This window comes from Orbicella faveolata, unplaced genomic scaffold (genome assembly GCF_042242905.1).
Source record: "Orbicella faveolata isolate gen_17 unplaced genomic scaffold, um_ofav_v1 contig_35, whole genome shotgun sequence".
Taxonomy (NCBI): domain Eukaryota; kingdom Metazoa; phylum Cnidaria; class Anthozoa; order Scleractinia; family Merulinidae; genus Orbicella; species Orbicella faveolata.
In genome coordinates this window covers 31,775,162-31,788,939 of record NW_028301564.1, presented here as the reverse complement: position 1 = coordinate 31,788,939, position 13,778 = coordinate 31,775,162, and positions in this window count along the sequence as shown.

Genomic DNA, 13,778 nt, shown 5'->3' with positions numbered 1-13,778 from the left:
TGAAAGAGTAGGCGAGACCGTTTTGAGCGAATCGTGATTTTGACCAATTTCGCGTTTATTTCCCGAAACTTGGGGGATATATTCCAGTCAAAGGGACTTTATAGTAACTCCTGATGTCCTTGGTTTTCAGTGAAATGGACAGAGCACAACTTTGGAGCTTCTGGGATGAAATACAGCCCCATTTTCCTTTAAGACTGAAAGAGTAGATGAAACCGCCTTACAAGCATCGTAATTTTGACGAACTATGAATGGATTTCCCGGAACTTGGGGGATATTTTGCAGTCCCTTGGACGCTAAACTAAGTCCTGATGGCCTTGTTTTGAAGTAAAATGGACACAACAAAACTTTTTGAACGCTCACTTTCTAGCTTGTGGGCCGAAATATAGCCACACTTCATTTTAGGACTGACACAGTAGCCGACACCACGTTACGCGCATCATGAATTTGATCAACTTCGGCTCGATTTCCCGGCACTTGGGGGATATTCTTCAGTCCCGGGGACTCTAAACTAACTTCTGATGGCCTTGGTTTGCACTGAAAGTGACAGAGCAAAACGTTTTAAACACTCACTTTCGAGCTTCTGGGCCGAAATATTGCCCCACTTCACTTTAAGACTGAAAGAGTAGCCGAGACCACCTTACGTATATCCTAGTTTTGACCAACTTCGGCTCGATTTACCGGAACTTGTTGGATATTTTCCAGTCCCGAGGACTCTTAAGTAACCCCTGATGGCCTTGGTTTGCATTGAAATGGATACAGCAAAACTTTTTGAACGCGCATTTTTGAGCTTCTGGGCCGAAATATAGCCCCACTTCACTTTAAGACTGAAAGAGTAGCCGAGACCGTCTTACACGCATCGTGATTTTGACCAACGTCTTCTCGATTTCCCGGAACTTGGGAAATACATTCCACTCTCGGGGACTCTAAACTAACTCCTGATAGCCTTGGTTTGCAGTGAAATAGACACAGTAATTTTTTTTAGCTTTGAGCTTGTTGGCCGAAATAGAGCCCCACTTCACTTTAAGACTGAAGGAGTAGCCGACACCGCCTTAAGCGCACCGTGATTTTGACCAACTTCGGCTCGATTTGCAGGAACTTGGGGGATATTTTCCAGTCTCGGGGACTCTAAACTAACTCCTGATTGTCTTGGTTTTCAGTGAAATGGACACAGCGAAACTTTTTGAACGCTCACTCTCGAGCTTCTGGACCGAAATATAGCCCCACTTTACTTTAAGACTGAAAGAGTAGCCGAGACCGTCCTGCGCAAATCGTGATTTTGACCGGCTTCGGGTCGGTTTCCCGGAACTTGGGGGATATATTCCATTTCCGCGGGCTCGAAACTAACTCCTGATGGCCTTGGTTTTCAGTGAAATGGACAAAGGAAAGCTTTTTGAACACTCTCTTTGTAGCTTCTGGGCCGAATTAGAATCCCACTTCACTTTCAGACTGAAATAGTAGCCGAGACCTACTCACGCGCGTCGTGAGTTAGACCAAGTTCAGCTCGATTCCACGCAACTTTTGGGATATTTACCAGTCAGGGGGACTCTAAACTAACTGTGGATGGCCTTGGTTTGCACTGAAGTGCGCACAGTATAACTTTTTGAACGCTCACTCTCGAGCTTCTGGACCGAAATATACCCCCACTTCACTTACAACTGAAAAAGTAGCCGAGACCGCCTTGCTCGCATCGTAAGTTTGACAAACTTCGGGTCGATATTCCGGAACTTGGGGGATATTTCCCAGTCCCAGGAACTCTAAACTAACTCCTGATGGCCTTGGTTTGCAGTGAAATCGACAGAGCAAAACTTTTTGAACGCTCACCTTCGAGCTTCCTGGCCGAAATATAGCCCCACTTTACTTTAAGACTTAAAGAGTAACCGAGCCCACGTTACGCGCATTAAGATTTCGACAAAATTCGGGTGGATCTCCCGGAACTTGGGGAACATTTTCCATTCCCTTGGACGCTAAACTAAGTCCTGATGGCCTTGTTTTGCAGTGAAATGGACACAGCAAAACTTTTTGAACGCTCACTTTCGAGCTTGTGGGCCAAAATATAGCCACACTTTACTTTAAAACTGAAACAGTAGCCGAGACTACCTTACGCAAATCGTGATTTTGACCGACTTCGGCTCGATTTCCCGGAAGTTTAGGGATATTTTCCAGTCCCGGGGACTCTAAACTAGCTCCTGATGGCTTTGGTTTGCAGTGAAATAAACACAGGGAAACTTTTTGAACGCTCACTTTCAAGCTCCTGGGCAGGAAAAAGCCTCACGTCACTTTAAGACTGAAACAGTAAGCGAGACCGCCTAACGCGCACCGTGATTTTGACCAACTTCGCCTAAATTTCCCTGAACTTGGGGGATCTTTTCCAGTCCCGAAGACTCTTAAGTAACCCCTGATGGCCTTCGTTTGCACTAAATTGGATACAGCAAAACTTTTTGAACGCTCACTTTTGAGCTTCTGGGCCGAAATATAGCCCCACTTTACTTTAAGACTGAACTCCTAGCCAAGACCGTATTGCGCGCATCGTGATTTTGACCAACGTCTTCTCGATTTTCCGGAACTTGGGAAATATATTGCAGTCCCGGGGACTCTAAACTAACTCCTGATGGCCTTGGTTTGCAATGAAATGGACACAGCAAATTTTTTGCAGCGCTCACTTTGGAGCTTCTGGGCCGAAATAGAGCCCCACTTCACTTTAAGACTGAAAGAGTAGCCGAGGCCGCCTTAGGCGCATCGTGATTTTGACCAACTTCGGCTTGAGTTGCCAGAAATTAAAAGATATTTTGCAGTCCCGGGGACTCTAAACTAACTCATGATGGCCTTGGTTTTCAGTGAAATTCAGAGAGTAAGACTTTTTGAACGCTCACTTTCGAGCTTCTGGACCGAAATATAGCCCTACTTCACTTTAAGACTGAAAGAGTAGCCCAGACCGCCTTACGCGAATCGTTATTTTGACCAACTTCGTCTCGATTTCGCGGAACTTAGGGGATATTTTCCAGTTCCGGGGACTGTAAACGACTTCCTTAGGGCCTTGCTTTGCAGTGAAATGGGCACAGCATAACTTTTTGAACGCTCACTTTCGAGCTGCTGGGCCGAAATATACAGCCACCTCACTTTAAGACTAAAAGAGTAGCCGAGACTCCTTTACGGGCATTGTGATTTTAACAAACTTCGGCTCGATTTCCCGGAACTTGGGGGATATTTTGATCTCCCGGAGACTGTAAACTATCTCCTGATGTGGCCTGGTTTGCGGTGAAATGGACACAGCAAAACTTTTTGAACTTTCACTTTCGAGCTTCTGGGCCGAAATATAGCCCGAGTTCACTTTAAGAATGAAAGAATAGCCGAGACCGCCTTACGCGCATCGTGATTTTGACCAAGTGTGGCTCGATTTCCCGGGAAATGGGGAATATTTTGCCGGTACCGGGGACTCTAAAGTAACTCCTGATTGCCTTGGTTTGCATTGAAATGGAGACAGCAAAACTTTTTCAACGTTCCCATTCGGGCTTCTGAGCCGAAATATAGCCCCACTTCAGATTAAGACTGAAAGAGTAGCCGACACCGTCTTACGCGCATCGTGATTTTCACCAACTTCGGCTCGATTTCCCGAAACTTCGGGGATATATTCAAGTCCCAAGGACTCTAAACTAACCCCTAATGGCCTTGGTCTGCAGTGAAATGCACACAGCAAATTTTTTTGAACGCTCACTTTCGAGCTTCTCGGCCGAAATATAGCCCTACTTCACTTTAAGACTGAAAGAGTAGCCGAGACCGCCTGACGCGCATCGTGATTTTGGGATACTTCGGCTCGATTTCCCGCAAATAGGGGGATATTTTCCAGTCCCGGCAACTCTAAACTAACTCCTGATGGCCTTGGTTTCCAGTGAAATGGACACAGGAACACTTTTTCAACGCGCACTTTCGAGCTTGCTGGCCGAAATATAGCCCTACTTCTTTTTAAGACTGAAAGAGTAGGCGGGAGCGCCTTACGCGCATTGTGATTTTGAGGATCTTCGGCTCGATCTGGCGAAACTTGGGAGATATTTTCCAGTCCCAAAGTCTCTAAACTCACTCCTGATTGTCTAAGATGTGAGTGAAATAGAGACAAAAATTTTTGAAGCCTTACTTTCGAGCTTCTGGAGTTAAATCTAAGCCCACTTTACCTTAAGACTAAAAGAGTAGCCGAGACCCCCTTAAGCGCATCGTGATCTTGACTAACTTCGGGTGGATTTCAAGTAACTTGGGGGATACTTCCAGTCCCTTAAACGCTAAACTAAGTCGTGATGGCCTTGTTTTGCAGTGAAATGGACACAGCAAAACTTTTTAAACGCTCAGTTTCGAGCTTCTGGGCCAAAATATTGCCCCACTTCACTTTAAGACTGAAAGAGTAGCCGAGACCGCCGCACGCGCGTCGTGAGTTTGACCAACTTCGGTTAAATTTCCCGGAGGTTGGAGGATATTTTCCAGTCCCGGGGACTCTAAACTGACCCCCGACGTTCTTGGTCTGCAGTAAAATGGACACAGCAAAACTTTTTGAACGCTCACTTTTGAGCTTGTGGGCCGAAATATAGCTCCACTTCACTTTAAGACTGAAAGAGTGGCCGAGACCGCCTTACGCCCATTGTAACTTTGACCAACTTCGGCTCGATTTCCCGGAACTTGGGGCATATTTTCCAGTCCCGCGGACACTAAAGTAACTCCTGATGGCCTTGCTCTGGAGTGAAATGGACACAGGACAACTTTTTGAACGCTCACTTTCTAGCTTCTGGGCGGAAATATTGCCCCAGTTGACTTTAAGAATGAAAGAGTAACCGGGACCGCCTTACGCGCATCGTGATTTTGACCAACTTTGGCTCGATTTCCCGGGAAATGGGGGATATTTCACGGTACCGGGGACTCTAAACTAATTCGTAATTGCCTTGGTTTGCAGTGAAATGGACATAGCACAACTTTTTGAACGCTCACGTTTGAGATTCTGGGCCGAAGCATAGCCCTACTTCACTTTAAGACTGAAAGACTAGTCGAGACCGCCTTACGCGCATCGTAATTTTGGGCTACTTCGGCTCGATTTCCCGGAACTTGGGAGATAATTCCCAGTCCCGGGCACTCTAACTAATTCCTGATGGACTTGGTTTTCAGTGAAATGGATACAGCCAAACTCTTTGAACGTTCACTTTCGAGCTTCTGGGCCGAAATATAGCCCCACTTCACTTTAAGACTGAAAGAGTAGCCGGGACCGCCTTACGCGCATGGTAATTTTGTCGAACTTCGGCTTTATTTCCTGGGACTTGGGGGATATTTTCCAGTCCCGGAAGCTCTAAACTAACTCCTCAATGCCTTCGTTTTTAGTGAAATGGACACAGGTAAAAGGGGCGCACGCTAGGTTTCCAGGTTGTAGGCCGAAATATAGCCCCACTTTCTTTTAAGACTGAAAGTGTACACGAAACCGCCTTAACCGCATCGAAATTTTTAGCCACTATGGCTCGATCTACCCTAACTCTTGATGGCCTTAGTTTTCAGTAAAATGGTCACAGGTAACAGGAGTGCACGCTCGGTGTCGAGCTTCTAGGCCGAAATGTAGCCCCACTTCATTTTAAGACTGAAAGAGTAAACGAAACTGCCGTACGCTTATCGTAATTTTAAGAAAGTATGGCTCAATTTGCCGAGCCTTGGGGAATAGCTTCCAGTCTCGAGGATTCTAAACTATCTCCTGATGGACTTAGTTCTTAGTGAAATGGACACGGGTAAAAGGAGAGCACGCTCGGTGTCGAGCTTGTAGAACCGAAATATAGCCCCACGTCATTTTCGGAGTAAACGAGTAGCCGAGACCGCCTTACGCGCATCGTGATTTTGAGCATGTTTGGCTCGATTTGCCGGAATTCGGGGAACATTTTCCAGTCCCGAGGACTCTATGCTAGCTCCTGATGAACTTAGTTTTCAGTGATATGTACACAGGCAAAAGGAGCGCACGCTCGGTGTTGGGCTTCTCGGCCGAAATATAGCAACACTTCATTTTAAGACTGAAAGAGTAGCCGAGACCGCCTTACGCGCAGCGTGATTTTGAGCAACTTTGGCTCGACCTGTCAGAATTTGGGAAATATTTTCCAGTCCCAAGCACTCTAAACTAACTCCTGATGGGCTAAGATGTCAGTGAAATGGACACAGGTAAAATTAACGCACGCGCGGTCTCGAGCTTCTAGGTCGAAATATAGCCGTCCTTAATTTTAAGACTGAAAGAGTAGCCGAGACCGCCTTATGCGCATCGTGATTTTGGGCCACTTTTGCTCGATTTCCCGGAGGTTGGCGAATAATTTCAAGTCCCGGGGACGCTAAACTAACTCCCGATGACCTTGGTTTGCAGTTTAATGAACACAGCAAAACATTCTGAACGCTCACCTTCGAGCTTCAGGGCCGAAATATAGCCCTACTTAAATTTAACACTGAAAGAATAGGCGAGAGCCCGTTACGTGCATCGTAATTTTCATCAACTTCGGCGCCATTTCCTGGAACTTGGAGAATATTTTCCAGTCCCGGGGACTCTAAACTAACTCCTGGTGCCCTTGGTTTGCAGTGAAATGGACACAGCAAACCTTTTTGAACCCTCACTTTCGAGCTTGTGGGCCTAAATATAGCCACACTTCACTTTAAGACTAAAACAGTAGCCGAGACCACGTTACGCGCATCGTGATTTTGATCAACTTCTGCTCGCTTTCCTGGAACTTGGGGAATATTTTCCAGACCCGGGGACTCTAAACTAACTCCTGATGGCCATGGTTTGCAGTGAAATTCACACAGCACAAGTTTTTGAACGCACACTTTCGAGCTTCTAGGCCGAAATATAGTCCCACATCAGTTACGAGTTAAAGAGTAGCCGAGACCGGCGTGCGCGCATCGTGATTTTGACAAACTTCGGGTCGATATTCCGGAACTTGGGGGATATTTTCCAGTCCCAGGGACTCTAAACTAACTCTTGATGGCCTTGGTTTGCAGTGAAATGGAGACAGCAAAACTTTTTGAACGCTCACCTTCAAGCTTCTGGGCCGAAATATAGCCCACTTTACTTTAATACTGAAAAAGTAGCCGAGACCGCCTTACGCGCATCGTGATTTTGACATACTTCGGGTGGATTTCCCGGAACTTGGGGATATTTTCCAGTCCCTTGGACGCTAAACTAGGTGCCGATGGCCTTGTTTTGCAGTGAAAAAGACACAGCAAAGCTTTTTGAACGCTCACTTTGGAGCTTGTGGGCCGAAATATAGCCATACTTCACTTTAAGACTGAAACAGTAGCCGAGACCACCTTTCGCGCATCGTGATTTTGATCAACTTTGGCTCGATTTCCCGGAACTTGCGAAATATTTTCCAGTCCCGGGGACTCTAAAGTAACTCGTGCTGGTCTTGGTTTGCAGTGAAACGCAAACAGAAAAAGTTTTTGAACGCATACTTTCGAGCTTCTGGAGCGAAATAGAAGCCCACTTCACTTGAAGACTGAAAAAGTAGCCGAGACCGCCCTACGTGCATCGTGATTTTGAGCAACTTCGGCTGGATTTGCCGGAACTACGGGGATATATTCCAGTTCAGAGGACTCTAAACTAATTCCTGATGGCCTTGGTTTGCAGTAAAATGGACCCAGCAAAACTTTTTGAACGCTCACTTTCGAGCTTCTCGGCCAAAATATAGCCCCCCATTACTTTAACACTGAAAGAGTAGCCGAGACCGCCTTACGCGCATCGTGATTTTGACAAACTTCGGGTTGATTTCCCGGAACTTGGGGGATATTTTCCAGTCAAAGGAACTCTAAAGTAGCTCCTGATGGCCTTGCTTTTTAGTGAAATGGAAAGAGCACAACTTTGGAGCTTCTGGGCCGAAATATAGCCCCACTTTACTTTAAGACTGAAAGAGTACATGAGACCGCCGTACGCGCATCGTAATTTTGACGAAGTTTGAATGGATTTCCCGGAACTTGGGGGATATTTTCCAGTCCCTTGGACGCTAAACTAAGTCTTGATGGCCTTGTTTTGAAGTAAAATGGACACAACAAAACTTTTTGAACGCTCACTTTCTAGCTTGTCGGCCGAAATGTAGCCACACTTCACTTTAGGACTGACAGAGTAGCCGAAACCACGTTACGCGCATCATGAATTTGATCAACTTCGGCTCGATTTCCCGGGACTTGGGGGATATTCTTCAGTCCTGGGGACTCTAAACTAACTTCTGATGGCCTTGGTTTGCACTGAAAGTGACAGAGCAAAACTTTTTAAACAGTCACTTTGGAGCTTCTGGGCCGAAATATAGCCCCACTTCACTTTAAGACTGAAAGAGTAGCCGAGACCACCTTACGCACATCGTGATTTTGACATACTTCGGCTCGATTTCCCGGAACTTGGGGGATATTTTCCAGTCCCTTGGACGCTAAACTAAGTCCTGATGGCCTTTTTTTGAAGTGAAATGGACACAGCAAAACTTTTTGAACGCTCACTTTCTAGCTTGTGGGCCGAAATATAGGCACACTTGACTTTAAGACTGAAACAGTAGCCGAGACCACGTTACGCGTATCATGAATTTGATCAACTTCGGCTCCATTTCCCGGGACTTGGGGGATATTTTCCAGTCCCGGGGACTCTAAACTAACTCGTGGACGCCTTGGTTTGCATTGAAATGGACACAGCACAATTTTCTGAACGCCCACTTTCGAGATTCTGGGCCGAAATATAGCCCCACTTCAATTAAGACTGAAAGAGTAGCCGAGACCGCCTTGCTCGCATCGTGAGTTTGACAAACTTCGGGTCAATATTCCGGAACTTGGGGGATATTTTCCAGTCCCAAGAACTCTAAACTAACTCCTGATTGCCTTGGTTTGCAGTGAAATGGACACAGCAAAACTTTTTGAACGCTCACCTTCGAGCTTCCTGGCCGAAATAAAGCCCCACTTTACTTTAAGACTTAAAGAGTAACCGAGACCACCTTACGCGCATTGTGATTTTGACAAACTTCGGGTGGATCTCCCGGAACTTAGGGAGCATTTTCCAGTCCCTTGGACGTTAACCTAAATGCTGATGGCCTTGTTTTGCAGTGAAATGGACACAGCAAAACTTTTTGAACGCTCACTTTCGGGCTTCTGGCCCGAAATATAGCCCTACTTCACTTAAAGACTGAAGGAGTAGCCGAGACTACCTTACGCAAATCGTGATTTTGACCGACTTCGGCTCGATTTCCCGGAAGCTGGGGGATATTTTCCAGCCCCGGGGACTCTAAACTAGCTCCTGATGGCTTTGGTTTGCAGTGAAATAAACACAGGGAAACTTTTTGAACGCTCACTTTCAAGCTCCTGGGCAGGAATAAAGCCTCACTTCACTTTAAGACTGAAACAGTAAGCGAGGCCGCCTAACGCGCACCGTGATTTTGACCAACTTCGCCTAAATTTCCCTGAACTTGGGGGATATTTTCCAGTCCCGAAGACTCTTAAGTAACCCCTGATGGCCTTCGTTTGCATTGAAATGGATACAGGAAAACTTTTTGAACGCTCACTTTTGAGCTTCTGGGCCGAAATATAGCCCTACTTCACTTTAAGACTGAAAGACTAGCCTAGACCGTCTTGCGCGCATCGTGATTTTGACCAACGTCTTCTCGATTTTCCGGAACTTGGGAAATATATTGCAGTCCCGGGGACTCTAAACTAACTCCTGATGGCCTTGGTTTGCAGTGAAATGGACACAGCAAACTTTTTGCAGCGCTCACTTTGGAGCTTCTGGGCTGAAATAGAGCCCCATTTGACTTTAAGACTGAAAGAGTAGCCGAGGCCGCCTTAGGCGCATCGTGATTTTGACCAACTTCGGCTTGAGTTGCCAAGACTTAAAAGATATTTTGCAGTCCCGGGGACTCTAAACTAACTCATGATGGCCTTGGTTTTCAGTGAAATTCAGAGAGGAAAACTTTTTGAAGGCTCACTTTCGAGCTTCTGGACCGAAATATAGCCCTACTTCACTTTAAGACTGAAAGAGTAGTCGAGACCGCCTTACGCGAATCGTTATTTTCACCAACTTCGTCTCGATTTCGCGGAACTTGGGGGATATTTTCCAGTTCCGGGGACTGTAAACTACTTCCTGAGGGTCTTGCTTTCTAATGAAATGGGCACAGCATAACTTTTTGAACGCTTACTTTCGAGCTTCTGGGCCGAAATATACAGCCACGTCACTTTAAGACTAAAAGAGTAGCCGAGACTGCTTTACGCGCATCGTGATTTTGACAAACTTCGGCTCGATTTCCCGGAACTTGGGGGATATTTTGATGTCCCGGAGACTGCAAACTATCTCCTGATGTGGCTTGGTTCGCGGTGAAATGGACACAGCAAAACTTTTTGAACTTTCACTTTCGAGCTTCTGGGCCGAAATATAGCCCGAGTTCACTTTAAGAATGAAAGAATAGCCGAGACCGCCTTACGCGCATCGTGATTTTGACCAACTTTGGCTCATTTTTCCGGGAAATGGGGAATATTTTCCGGTACCGGGGACTCTAAAGTAACTCCTGATTGCCTTGGTTTGCATTGAAATGGAGAGAGCAAAACTTTTTCAACGCTCCCCTTCGGGCTTCTGAGCCGAAATATAGCCCCACTTCAGTTTAAGACTAAAAGAGTAGGCGACACCGTCTTACGCGCATCGTGATTTTGACCAACTTCGGCTCGATTTCCCGAAACTTCGGGGATATATTCAAGTCCCAAGGACTCTAAACTAACCCCTGATGGCCTTGGTCTGCAGTGAAATGGACACAGCAAATTTTTTTGAACGCTTACTTTCGAAATTCTGCGCCGAACTATAGCCCCACTTCAGTTTAAGACTGAAACAGTAGCCGAGACCCCCTTAGACGCATCGTGATTTTGACCAAGTTCGGCTTGAGGTACCAGAACTTAAGGGATATTTTCCAGTCCCGTGGACTCTAAACTAACTCATGTTGGCCTTGTTTTTCAGTTAAATTGAGAGAGCAAAACTTTTTGAACGCTCACTTTCGAGCTTCTGGGCCGAAATATACAGCCACGTCACTTTAAGACTCAAAGAGTAGCCGAGACTGCTTTACGCGCATCGTGATTTTGACAAACTTCGGCTCGATTTCCCGGTACTTGGGGGATATTTTGATGTTCCGGACACTGTAAACAATCTGCTGATGTGAATTGGTTTGCGGTGAAATGGACACAGCAAAACTTTTTGAACTTTCACTTTCTAGCTTCTGGGCCGAAATATATAGCCCCAGCTCACTTTAAGAATGAAAGAGTAGCCGAGACCGCCTTACACGCAACGTGATTTTGAGAAACTTCCGCTCGATTTTCTAGAATTTTGGCGATATTTTCATTTCCCGGGGACTCTAAACTAATTCCTGATGGCCTTGGTTTGCAGTGAAATGGACGCAGGAAAACTTTTTGAATGCTCAGTTTCGAGCTTCTGGGCCGAGATACAACCGTATTTCACTTTAAGACTGAAATAGTAGCCGAGACCGCCTTACGAGCATCGTGATTTTGACCAAGTTCAGCTCGATTTCCCGGAACTTGGGGGATACTTTCCAGTCCGGGGGACTTTAAACTAGCTCCTGATGGCCTTGGTTTGCAGTTAAATGTACAAAGCGTAACTTTTTAAAGGGTCACTTTCGAGCTTCTCGGCCGAAATATAGCCCCACTTTATTTTAAGACTGAAAGAGTAGCCGAGACCGTCTTACGCGCATCGTGATTTTGACCAACTTCCGTTCGATTTCCCGGAACTTCGGGGATATATTCCAGTCCCCCGGACTCTACACTAACTGCTGATGGCATTGGTTTGCAGTGAAATGGACACAGCACATTTTTTTGAACGCTCACTTTCGAGCTTCTCAGCCGAAATATAGCCCTACTTCACTTTAAGACTGAGAGAGTAGCCGAGACCGCCTTACGCGCATCGCAATTTTTGACCAACTTCGGCTCGATTTTCCGGAAGTTGGCGAATATTTTCAATTCCCGGGGAAGCTAAACTAACTTCCGATGGCCTTAGTTTGCAGGTAAATGGAAACAGCAAAACTTTTTTAACCCGCACTTTCGAGCTTATGGGTCGAAATATAGCCCCACTTAACTTTAAGACAGAAAGAGTAGCCGAGACCGCCTGACGCGCATCGTGATTTTGGGATACTTCGGCTCGATTTCCCGCAAATAGGGGGATATTTTCTAGTCCCGGCAACTCTAAACTAACTCCTGATGGCCTTGGTTTCCAGTGAAATGGACACAGGAACACTTTTTCAACGCGCACTTTCGAGCTTGCTGGCCGAAATATAGCCCTACTTCTTTTTAAGACTGAAAGAGTAGGCGGGAGCGCCTTACGCGCATTGTGATTTTGAGGATCTTCGGCTCGATCTGGCGAAACTTGGGAGATATTTTCCAGTCCCAAAGTCTCTAAACTCACTCCTGATTGTCTAAGATGTGAGTGAAATAGAGACAAAAATTTTTGAAACCTTACTTTCGAGCTTCTGGAGTTAAATCTAAGCCCACTTTACCTTAAGACTGAAAGAGTAGCCGAGACCCCCTTAAGCGCATCGTGATTTTGACTAACTTCGTGTGGATTTCCCGTAACTTGGGGAATATTTTCCAGTCCCGGGGACCCTAAACTAAGTCCTGATGGCCTTGTTTTGAAGTAAAATGGACACAACAGAACTTTTTGAACGCTCACTTTCTAGCTTGTGGGCCGAAATATAGCCACACTTCACTTTAGGACTGACACAGTAGCCGAGACCACGTTACGCGCATCATGATTTTGATTAACTTCGGCTCGCTTTCCCGGGATTTGGGGGATATTCTTCAGTCCCGGGAACTCTATACTAACTTCTGATGGCCTTGGTTTGCACTGAAAGTGAGGGAAAAAAACTTTTTAAACACTCACTTTCGAGCTTCTGGGCCGAAATATTGCCCCACTTCACTTTAAGACTGAAAGAGTGACCGAGACCACCTTACGCACATCGTGATTTTGACCAACTTCGGCTCGATTTACCGGAACTTGGGGGATATTTTCCAGTCCCGACGACTCTTAAGTAACCCCTGATGGCCTTGGTTTGCATTGAAATGGATACAGCAAAACTTTTTTGAACGCTCACTTTTGAGCTTCTGGGCCGAAATATAGCCCCACTTCACTTTAAGACTGAAAGAGTAGCCGAGACCGTCTTACGCGCATCGTGATTGACCAACGTCTTGTCGATTTTCCGGAACTTGGGAAATACATTCCACTCCCGGGGACTCTAAACTAACTCCTGATAGCCTTGGTTTGCAGTGAAATAGACACAGTAATTTTTTTTGAGCTTTGAGCTTGTGGGCCGAAATAGAGCCCCACTTCACTTTAAGACTGAAGGAGTAGCCGACACCGTCTTAAGCGCACCGTGATTTTGACCAACTTCGGCTCGATTTGCCGGAACTTGGGGGATATTTTCCAGTCCCGGGGACTCTAAACTAACTCCTGATTGCCTTGGTTTTCAGTGAAATGGAGAAAGGAAACCTTTTTCAACACTTTCTTTGTAGCTTCTGGGCCGAAATAGAATGCCACTTCACTTTCAGACTGAAATAGTAGCCGAGACCGCCTCACGCGCATCGTGAGTTAGACCAAGTTCAGCTCGATTTCTCGGAACTTGGGGGATATTTTCCAGTCCCGGGGACTCTAAACTAACTCCTGATGGCCTTGGTTTGCACTGAAAGGCGCACAGCATAACTTTTTGAACGTCCACTTTGGAGTTTCTGGGCCGAAATATAGCCACACTTTACTTTAAGACTGAAACAGT